At 40.7% G+C, this 10,885-nt stretch overlaps 1 protein-coding gene and 1 long non-coding RNA gene across 3 annotated transcripts in view; one reads left to right on the forward strand and one right to left on the reverse strand.

Moving 5' to 3' along the window:
• The window catches only part of LOC102499833 (uncharacterized), a 9,908-nt gene extending 5,079 nt beyond the window's left edge, over positions 1–4,829 (reverse strand). Inside the window, exons 1-2 of the long non-coding RNA XR_333873.1 lie at positions 4,655–4,829; positions 2,162–2,265 (exon numbers count right to left, since the gene is read on the reverse strand). This is a non-coding gene — a long non-coding RNA (uncharacterized LOC102499833). The remainder of the gene's footprint in view (positions 1–2,161; positions 2,266–4,654) is intronic.
• Positions 4,830–9,875: 5,046 nt separating this feature from the next.
• The window catches only part of CDH8 (cadherin 8), a 447,802-nt gene continuing 446,792 nt past the window's right edge, over positions 9,876–10,885 (forward strand). The window contains exon 1 of one of the 2 annotated variants that reach the window (XM_006143789.2): positions 9,876–10,297. The gene's annotated coding sequence lies outside the window, so the exon portion shown is untranslated. The remainder of the gene's footprint in view (positions 10,298–10,885) is intronic. The other variant, XM_006143790.3, reaches the window with a different exon arrangement.

The following is a 10,885-nucleotide window of genomic DNA, read 5'->3' on the forward strand; positions in this document are numbered from 1 at the left end:
CTTTCCCTAGGAGCTTGGGTCTAGTCTTTTCCTTTCTCTCATTTATATCTCAGATCCCATTATTTCTCCTTTGGGTCATTAAATATAAACTAGTAATCTATATTCTTTACCAGATTAAGAGACTGAAGCCACCCTCTTCCTAACATTAGGTGCCTTCAGTCTTGTGTTATTGAAGGCCAGCAAGAGGGGGCAAGCAAAATAAGAAAACAGAGAATTTTTTGATCTCCAGGAAGAAATGCTATAGAGTGAGCAAGGCATCAGCTGATTACAGCATGACGATCTGGAGAAAGATAGAAGGAAGGTTTGTTTGTCTGAGGCTCAGAACACATTGGAAAGCAGTGAATGATACCTGTTAAAGTATTGTTTGAGATCTTAGTGCTCTACATAGCCATGAGACAGAATTACACAATTAAGAGGAGTAGCCTTGAGGCCAGCAGGTGTTTGGTGGTTAATGTGCTGGACTCCCACATGACTAACCATAGTTCGAGTCCCAGATTTGGTGGCTTGGCTCTCTCTGGTGAGCACATGTGCCCTATAGCAAATTAAAATAATAATAATAAATAAAATACATTAAAAAATAATTATTAAAAAAAAAAAAGAGGAGTAACTTAGCTGAAGGAATCCTGGGAGGATATACCTTCTGACCGTCTTTTGTTAGGTAGACATCAATGGGCCCAGTTGAGAGGAAACTATATATTAAAAACTAGACAGTTTTCTTTCATTGCATGGTTGTTTTTTGTTTTGTTTTGTTTTGGTTTTGGTTTTTTTTGAGAGGTTTTTACTATAGAGTGTGTGCGCTCACCAGACAGACAGAGAGACAGAGAGATAGAAAGCGAGAAATCACTCCCCAGGGGGGATGGCTACGCCGCAATACCTTCTCCTCCATTCTCTCAGGATCTTGGGCATGCACGCACACGCGCCCGGCGTGAGTTTTAAGCCACCAGGTCCAGGACGTGAGCCACGGTCGACTACGTGGGAGTCCAGCGACATAGCCATTATGCTAACTACTGGTCCCGTTCATTGCATGATTTAATGCAACAACCATATGGGTTATTCTTATACACAAAGGCAAATGAGATTCAGAGAGGTTATCAAACAGGGTAATCAGCTTGTCAAATTTACAAAACCAGTCATGTTCAGCCAAGACTTTAAACTAGATTTATATGGTTCCAGATGTCTTGCTCCTTCTTAAATGCTTCAGTTTCCCATCCACAGATAAGGAAGTTACTGTTTTTCTTTTTCTTTTTTGTTTTTGTTTTTAGGGAGATTTTTGAGATAGGGTATATGTGCTCACTGGAGAGACAGAGAGACACAGACAAAAAGCAAGAAGTTCCCATCCCCGGTGTGTGTGTGTGTGTGTGTGTGTGTGCGTGTCACTATTCCTTCTCCTCCCTACTTTTGTCAGGATCTTGGGCACACACACACACACAGCCAGTGTGAGTTTTAAGCTGCTGGGCCTGGGACTTGAACCTTAGTTGATTATGTGAGAGTCCAGTAATGCAACCATTGTGCTATCTGTGGTCCTGGAAGTTACTGTTTTCAAAGTACTGAGAAAAGCTCAGTTTGACTGGTGCAAACAGGAGAAACAGACTGTGTTATGAAGTAATATTGTAGAGATAAGTGGAAACCTAATTGGGATTTAAAGAAGTAAAATACATTTCCCTTCACAGTTTCTTCATTTGAAAAATTAGGGGGCTCTTGTAGAGAATAAACGAGTGAACATATGTAAATTAATCCCCATAGTGCATGACAAGATATTAAACACTCTCTATTAAGCATACCAACTACACCTGCTAGTGCCACTTATTATCACCTTTTATTCCAGAAAAGTGATAATATGCTTTATGTAATTTGGGAGGAGAAAACAACCTAGTAAAAAATAAAGTGTTCCCTGCTCAGGCACAATGAGATAATTTTAAGAAAGAAAGCCAGTATCTAATTATGCAGAAGGAAAAAAAAATGAAGGGAAATTCACCAGTCTATGAATTTGCAAGTCATGTATGCTTGTTTTTCTCTGCTTTTGGAGAACACAGAAGTCAGCCTTACATATCTACCTATTCAAAATGACTTATCATCTCTGCTTGGCATTCCTACTAGAAGCTACCAGAGGAAGTTTCAGGGTGCATCAGAATGTATGTGAACACAATTATTTTTTACTTACGTTTTTGTCTTCTGCTGATAATCCTCACTCTAAAAATCTGCAGCACACAAGATCTGCTTTGAAGGAGCCTTTGGGGCTGAATTAGGGAGCCAGACGCACAGGCACTGAAACGATGCAGCCAAGACAAGGCATATTATTAAATCGAACAGGGACTAGGTGAAAGGTGTAAATGTAATCTTGCCAGAAAACAAAAGTAGACCTTTTTGAGCTGGCCTTAATTTGGATTAGAGTACCAGAAATATGTTTCATTTTTTGTTTTGTTTTTCCCAGTCCTCTGACTTCATATCTGGAAGACAATCTAGGTTGTTCATGTAATGATTTTTTTTCCCTGAATCACATTTGCAGGAACATGTAATATCCTGACATCTTTCAAAGACAAGTGACCACCATGGACCTGGTCTTGTTTTTTTTTTTTTTTTTTTTTTCAAACAGGTGACTTTGAAACCTTAGACTCAGAAGTCAAAAGTTTTACCTGATTTATTTTTGTACAAAATGAAGGGTTTGAACTACATGACGTCTATGTCTTGAAAAGCCTATAACTATACAACCAAGATAATAATAAATCTTCTTCTCACCTCATAAGGCTCTCATAAGAGCGCTTTTGGACTTGGAAATGTAGAAAGTGCTATGCTTATCTAAATAGTTTTACAGAAGTGTGACTTAACCTTGGGCTCTAGGACTGAGCTGTTAAACAAGACTTCTGATACCATTTGGTTCCTCTATTCCCAAATGATTTCCAGAATGATGCTTGTTATGCTGAATCAGCATCACCTAAGTTGTGTTTTTAAAAATACACATCCTCTGATACAAAATTTTATATTGAGTGTGAACATATCTTTGGGAATATATATTTAAAAGAAGTAGGCCAGGAGAAAATGTTTTAGAAAAGTTAATAAAATACTATCTTTGGGCAGTGGCATGTTGGGACTTTTTTCTTTGTGCTCTTGTGTATTCCTAATTTTTTGAGAAAAACAAGCTTTATAATAGTAATGAAATAATGTAAAAGTAAAAAAAAAAGCATTTTTTTTTTTAGAGAGAGATTTTTTGCTATAGGGCATGTGTGTTCACCAGGAAGACAGAGAGAGAGAGAGACAGAGAGAGAGAAAACGAGAAATCACCAGCCCCCCCCCCTCGGGGGGAGGCCATGCTGAAATCCCTTCTCTGCTCTCCTCTCAGGATTTTGGGCACACTTGTGAGTTTTACGCCAGTGTGAGTTTTACGCCACTGAGTCTGGGTCTGGAACTGTGGTCAACTACGTGGGCGTCCAATGGCATAACCATTATACTATCTGCTGGTCCCCCAAAATCCATATTCTTTTGGGAGGGTGCTTTACTTGGTCAGCTGTGGAATCTGGGAACCATATTTACAGAAAGCACATACAGTTAAAGATTCTGATTTTTTTTGGTGAACACATAATATTTAGTTTATCTTTCATTGCAATCTATGAATTCCTTCGTAAAGTGAGGCAATACACTGGTTGAAAGAAGGTTATAACAGTCATTTAGTATTTTACTATTAAAGGTAATAATAGATGATATTTGATGTTGGGAAACTTGGGTTTAATTTCTCCTCTTTAACCTATTCACTGTGTAACCTTGAGCAACTCACTTAACTTCTCTGAGCCTCAAGTTTTTTCATACTTTAAATGACATCGACCAAAGCTACCATCCATAGTACTTTAATAATTAAAGAGATATTGCATTTAAATATATTAACGGAGCACATTATAATATGTAGCTTCCTACCCTCTTTACTTGCCTTTTGAAGTACTGTAGCTGTGAGGATATCAATAAAACACAATGCTGCATAATAATCATATTAGTAAAGAAATCTCCAAGGTGTGTAACAGGTGTTTAGATATCTTACTGTCTGAATGGATTCCTATGCATGGTTATTTACAAATATCCCTTCCTCTCTCAAAGACACCTAGTGGGTGGCATTTGGGTGAGTAAAATCACCTTCTGTTATTACTAATTTGTTCTGAAATTTAGGGAGATATGCCCAAATGCACGTCTTGCAGGAATTCTGCTTTACTATTGAGTTATATTTATATATACACAGACATATTTGTGAAGAAAACAAGTACATTTTTCTTCTCCAAATATTCTTTCTCATTTCCTACCATTCAAAGTCTCTTAAGTAAATCTACTATTTACAATGGAGCTGTTTTAATGACATGTTTATGAAAATGCAGATCCTGATCACAGTTTCCCTATGGACTACCAAAGAGAATTTGAAACCCTGTTAGTAGATGCAAGATGAAAGGCAGGTTCAACTGTATATCAAACTGTATCTAAGGAGCTGAAATTGTTCTATAAACCTCAATTAGGCCTCATACCACCCCCCTGAGGCAAGAAAGAAGTACTATGCACTTTTATGGAGACAGGAACTTAAAACCCAGGGAGAGGTTAATCAATTTGCATCAAAAGCCTTATAGCTGGTCTGCAGTGGAGTTAGGAACAGAATGAAATTTCTTCCTAGGGAGCAACTTACCTTCTTTTATTTGCCGATTACCAGAGTGTATGAAACTTCTGGAAAATTATGATGAATGTTCAAAAGAAACCCCTGAGAAAGGATTAGCATTTGTTTCCCAGTTTAGTAAATGAGCGATTTGTTTTTCTTACAAAAGCAACAGCACCTTTTCTGTTTTGCCAAACACTTCTGTGGTAACGACCCCTTTGAGGAAGGAGAAAAGAAGACCAGAGCAATTTAGTAATTAGGATAGCAATCGGTAAACTATTTCTCTTTCTTTCTTCTTTCTACCTTCTTCTACATAGCAACCTGCATAGATATTGCACGCTAGAGGGCACTTGAGGTAGAAGAAAAAAAGCCTCGATTTCCACTCTAACAGGACAAGGTGCTCCTGCAGGCAGAGGACAGGACCAGAAACAGTACTTCGTTTCCTGAGTGGCAGCATCTCTGGTAAGCTAGCAGAAATTCCTTCGACAGCATAATGCGGCTTTACTAGAAAAAAGAATCCTGATCAAATTCTCAGCAATGTAATTTGAAACTTCTCAGAGCATTTGTTGAATGTACATATCTGATAATCATCTCTTCATAACCAACTTGATAACAGCTAGTTAGAACACTAAATTCTATTTTATACATAAGAAACGAAAAATGCTTCCCCCCATACATCTGTATTGCCTATATAAGGGGATTTCAAAAAGTTCATTGAAAGATAGAATTTAAGTATGAGTTTATTTTGGTGAAAAAACAATTTTTAATCCATGCACTCAGTTTTTTTTAATGCACATTTTCTATGAACTTTTGAAGACGCCTTGTCATCTATGTGTAATGATACATGTGTGCACATCTTAAACTACGTGAACCTTCTAAACCAAAGTTAAAATGAATTAAATTTAATTATGTTTTAATGTTCAATACAATCTTTTATATCAAACTAGTAGTGTTTTAGGGGGGAGGGAGTGTCCCTCATTTTCTATCCTTTTTTCTTTTTCTTCATTTTTCTCCTTTTTCTTTCTTTCTTTCTTCTTATCTTTAGAACACAACATGAACTACCTCTGATTTTTTCCTCTTTATCTCAAGTTAAACAAAAGAGACTTATAATCTTAATCTAGCTGCTGTTCTCTTTCAGGGAAAGAAGAAAGAAAGTTAAAAAAAAAACAAACTTGAATGCTAAGTGTATAGTCCACAAAACCTAGGCTGGCTTATTTGATAGCTTTGTACCAGTCTTCTTACGTCTATTTACCCCCCACCTTTTCAGTTTCTGTTTAGAAGCTGAATTGGAGCTTATCTCTTTTCTAGCACCTGGAAAGATGGGAGATAATGCCATTTTGAAAACCTTCTCCAAAACACTCTCAGCGCAGATGTGAGTTTCAGAAAGTGTTTACACCTCCATTTACTGAAAATATAATGACAAGCTCACGATTAGTAATTACAGTCAGTGTTCAGAGATACAGGCCTAATTTCAGGGACAGCTAAAACCAGCAGCCATGAAATGCAGAGCATCACTACTGTGAATAGCAACCTCAATGATGATTTTACCCAAGAATTCATAGCCACTTGTAAAGAAATCAGTTTAGGTTTTCAAATCCCATAATAAACACTGGTGAAGTAATCACATGACAAATTTAGTGTGCTAAATTTTCTCTTTTCTTTATTTTTAAGACACTATTTTGACTATAAAACAGAATATTCCAAGATAAAAACAATACTAAGACAAAATATTTCTTTATGTTTTTTTTTTCCCTTCTCCTCATAAATATATCTCTACCTAAGGTAGTGATTCTCAAACTTTAGTAGGCAACAGAATTCCCTAGAGCATTTGTTAAAATCCAGATTTCTTTTAAAAATGAATTATTTTATTTAACTTGATTTATTTATTTTAAACTTTAACTGGAGAGGGACAGAGTGAAAGAGAGAGAGAAAATGAGAAGAGAAGCTGCCAGGCCCAGGACTCGAACCACTGTCAGCCATGTGAGAGTCCAGCACCATTCCACCTGCCCAGTCCTCAAACCCCAGATTTCTTAGCATCACTAAGATTCAGGGGCAAGAATTAGCATTTTTAAAATGTCTTCCTGGAATGCTGAGGCACAAACTCATTCAGGGATCTAGGTTGAGAACCACTGGCCTAAAGGAATTCCTGGAGTTGTCATTCACTTGAGTATCAGCATATTTTTCCATGACTTTAGTAAGAGACTGGTTTAGAACAAATACCAGAACTTCAAAAAATTATCCTAAATTCATTTAAATATTTACAAATTTCTCAAAATTGCTTTATTTCATAGCCAATATTAGACTTCAAAAAATTTAAGTTTCTTATGTCAAATACCGCAGTTGTTATACTTAGCTTTTCTGATCAAATAAAGACATAGTTTCAGATTTCTTCATTCTAATAAAACATGGGTAAAGAACTCTGAAACCATGAAAAATACATTCATTGGTGTGGCATTTATGTTTTGGCTTTCTTCATATTTCAGATTTCTTGAGGTTTTCATTTTAAATGATAACACACTGGAGAGGTAACATGCTACAGTATGTTCATTCATGGAATCCACATGCCTCAACCCCACCTTAAGGAGATACTCCATAAATTCATAGATTCATTTAAATTGAAAAGCAATCCAATAAACCTAAAAGTTATCAGTAATCATAACAAGGTAAAGTTTTTCTTATTTTGTTTTTAAGTTTTTAATTGTTTACCAAAAATAAAAAGTAGAAGAAAATGCATTTTAATACAGCAAATAACAAGTATATTCCGTTCTGCCACTTCCCCATCCCAAATGAAGTTGTTCTTCCTAACTCTCCCATCCCCTTCCAAGTCTCAGTTTACAACAAGATAACTGATTCCTCATTCTTCAGTCAACAGACACATAGTTTATGGTCTCTTTCAGTCAAAATTATGACAAAGGTTCCAACTATAGTAAGAAAGAAAAGTATCTTTTACTACATGGACTCGCTCTCCACCTCGTTCACACTCAAACACAGTAAACTCTTCTGCAAAATTTGCCTGTCATGGAGACCCAGGCTGGAGACATCCTGCCTCATTCCACTTTTTGCATCAGTCAGCCAAGGTTATTCTGAATGCAAGCCTCCCTGCCCCCATCCTACTCCTTCTTAGATTGTACTTCTGTCCTATCAGATAATTCCTAACTCTTCCTCCCCTGCAATGCTTCGCAACACATGCAATTTTAGTCGCCATTCTAAAAAGCCTATGTAGCACAGCCATCTTTCTGCTGGAAGGCTGTGACTCTGAAGAGGATGATGCAAAGAAAACACTTTCTTAAGGGGGTAGGTAGGCTCTCACCATTGTGACATTACACTGCATCCCATTAAGAGTGGGTGGAATTGTTAAAGAGACAAATGCCTTGTCTTTCAGCCTCCCTCCGTGATTATTTTAAAAATATCCTTATAGGGCTTTTTAACATTATCCTAATCCTCTTTCACACTGCTTAATCATCCAGACCTCTCTTAAGAACTAGTCAGGAAATTCCCACTGCAATGCTTTCAGCAGAGATTAGCAGGTGTACATAGGGTTACCTTGAATTCTAGAGGGCCAAAATTCAATGAAGACAATGTATATAACCCTCTAAGAGTAATGTGGATAAGGTAACTCAAGTTAAACTCATTCTAATCCAAGGTACTCCAGGTCATTAGATTCTAACTCTTTTCACTTTGTCAGTATAGTGTTTTTATTTTGTCTCCTTTTAAGAAAATGAGATTTGAGAATATTATCTCTCTAACAATTTGGCTTTCTTTTGAGAGGAGCTGGTTACTTGTGACAATCCCCAGCCTTCAGAAACAGATGACCTTTTCTTTAGTTTTCATAGATGCAAGAAGGTACCCCAAGGAAAGGTTCAGATCGTTTGTTCAAAGTGAAAATGAATATCTGAAATTAAGCACAACCCAAGATGTGATCTATTTCTTTGTCCACTTGGGACTGTCTGGTCTAGCAGCAGTTATAATTTGATTGGGGCTTGACTGCTGTTCTTTTTTTTCCGAGACAGAATTAGCCAATTCTAGAATACCCTGTAAGCAGACACAGTCTGAGAAGAGAACAAACAGTTACTTAGAGACTGTCTAGGGTGAAAAAAAGAAAGAAAAAAAAATCTCTCTGCTTCTTTTCACCGGTCCTTCTGTGATCTAATTCACTAAGTTTTTTTACTCATCATAGCTAGAATGTGAAACAGATATTAGACCTGTAGTCAATATTCTTTTCAACATTTCACAATGAGATGTTAGAAACAGCACAAAAAATGTCAAATTTGCATAAATATTATAAGCATATTGTGCCTATGTTCTCATTCTGTTCACTCTGTCTCACTGAGTCAGACAGTACAAGCTCTACAGACCGTGTATCTGGTCCTTATACTCTTCCCCTTCTGCTTGGGATCTGTCCCCAGATGGCAAAATCCACCCTTGGAACTCACATCTAATGCCAGGGAATGAACTGAATCAGGGTCTCCTGTGGAAGGGAGTTCACAAAAAATGAAAGGGTCAGGATTAGTATTTTTTATTATTATTACTTTACTAGTTTGATTACAAGCTGATTACAAGGACTGAGTATTTTTGTGTGTTAGCTTCAGTGAATCTATCAAAAGGACTCGAAGGGGACCAGACAGGTCATCTCTTGTTCAGGGAAGGGAAGTGAGGAGGTCAGGACGGCAGGGCACATTGAGACCTAGCAACCTTTCCCTTATTTCCCAAGCCAGTTCTGCGTTCCTCACAGGACTGTGACGCACACAGCCTCTAAACCGTAGGGTCTGAGTAGTAGGCAGTGGTTTCACAAACCCCCTATTCTGCACGCAAGAGGCTCTTAGAACCAAGAGGAGGTAAACTGTCTACGCGCACCCCCTTTGCCCTGTCGCGTCCTCTTCCTTCCACCCAAAAGAGCTGTGGGTCACGGAGACGCTTTTCAAGGCAACGCCAGCTCCAGAGCTCAGGTGAGACCTAAAGAGAGAGAAAGCTCGCGGGTACCTCCTCTGCGTCCTTTTATCAGCCGGCAGCCCTCCTAGCCCGGCGCTTGGCCCTCCGCCGGCTGCGCGCACAGCATGGAAGGGCGCATCTTCACCCCGTGGCTCTGGCAGCGGAGGCGCGCGGGGCGTGCTCGGGAGCGAGAAGCGAAAAGTTGTGCGCCCACTTGGTAGGGGGAAGGAGAGCGAACGAGCGAACCCGCGACAGCGAAGGGGGAAGGCAGGGAGGGGGCGGGGTGGGGGACTGCTTACATGAATTTCCAAGTGGTAGACCTGCCTCTGCGCTCTGCCCAATGAGATCCGTCAGGGGAGGCACCCGGCTCACTTTTCCACATCACTTCACAGTTACATTTGGCAGGCAGGCGGGCTCGCACGCCGGAGCGCTCAGCCCAGAATTAGTGGATTTATTTGGAATCTCCCTGCCTCCTGGAAGCCCCTCCGCCGCCGCCGGGGTGTGCATAGACGGTAGCGTCAACCCATCAGCCGCACTTCGGGCTGCGGACACCCAGCGCCCAGCGCGCTCGCCCCGCGTCTCCGCACCAAAGCCCCGCAGCTCCGAGAGGCATGAACGGAATCCGGAGGCTCCAGTCCAGCGCTTGGGGACCGTTTGTCACTCCGTGCCCTCGGGAACCGACCCCAAGTCCCTCCAGCCATTTGTGAGTCAGGAGGGTTAAAATTCGCCAGCGCTGAGCCCACAAGAGTAAGTGTCCCCTTCACCTCCTATCCCCCACCCCCCCTTTACCTCCGCTATGCTGGAGAAAACCGAAGGGACCGTTTCTTTTAGGAATCCCCGTGTCCCTTCGGACACCTTGCGCACCTCCTTCCTCCTGGAGGGTGGATGCTGGTCCCCAGCCCAGGCGCTGGGCTGAACTGCGCCTGCCTTCTTGATATCTGTGGCTGATGGGGACGCCTCAGGGTTTCGCCTTATGGTTTTTACAAACTGCTCTGACAACAGATTCTGGGGAGTAGCAAGCTCCAAGCTGTGCCCCTTCAGCTTTCCTGCCGGTCTCCCTTCTAGCTGTCGCCTGGCAAATTCGCCGCCTCCTGACACAGGCAGGTTCCCCTGCAGCCGCGCGCCTTCACTGCGGGGTCCGTGCAGTGAATGGGAAGCACCCGCCGCCGCTGGCTAGGGTGTCTGGCGGGAGAGGAAAGGAGGCGAAGGGCCAGTGGTGCCCTATGGCTGGATTTCTCCGAGGCGAGGAAGGACGACCCGCGCGGTGGGGCTGCCGGCCGCGGCTCCGCGGCGAAATCCCCGGAGCGAGGCTTTTCCACAAGTGGCTGGGCGGCC

Source organism: Tupaia chinensis, unplaced genomic scaffold (assembly GCF_000334495.1).
Source record: "Tupaia chinensis unplaced genomic scaffold, TupChi_1.0 Scaffold000105_1, whole genome shotgun sequence".
NCBI classification, from domain to species: domain Eukaryota; kingdom Metazoa; phylum Chordata; class Mammalia; order Scandentia; family Tupaiidae; genus Tupaia; species Tupaia belangeri.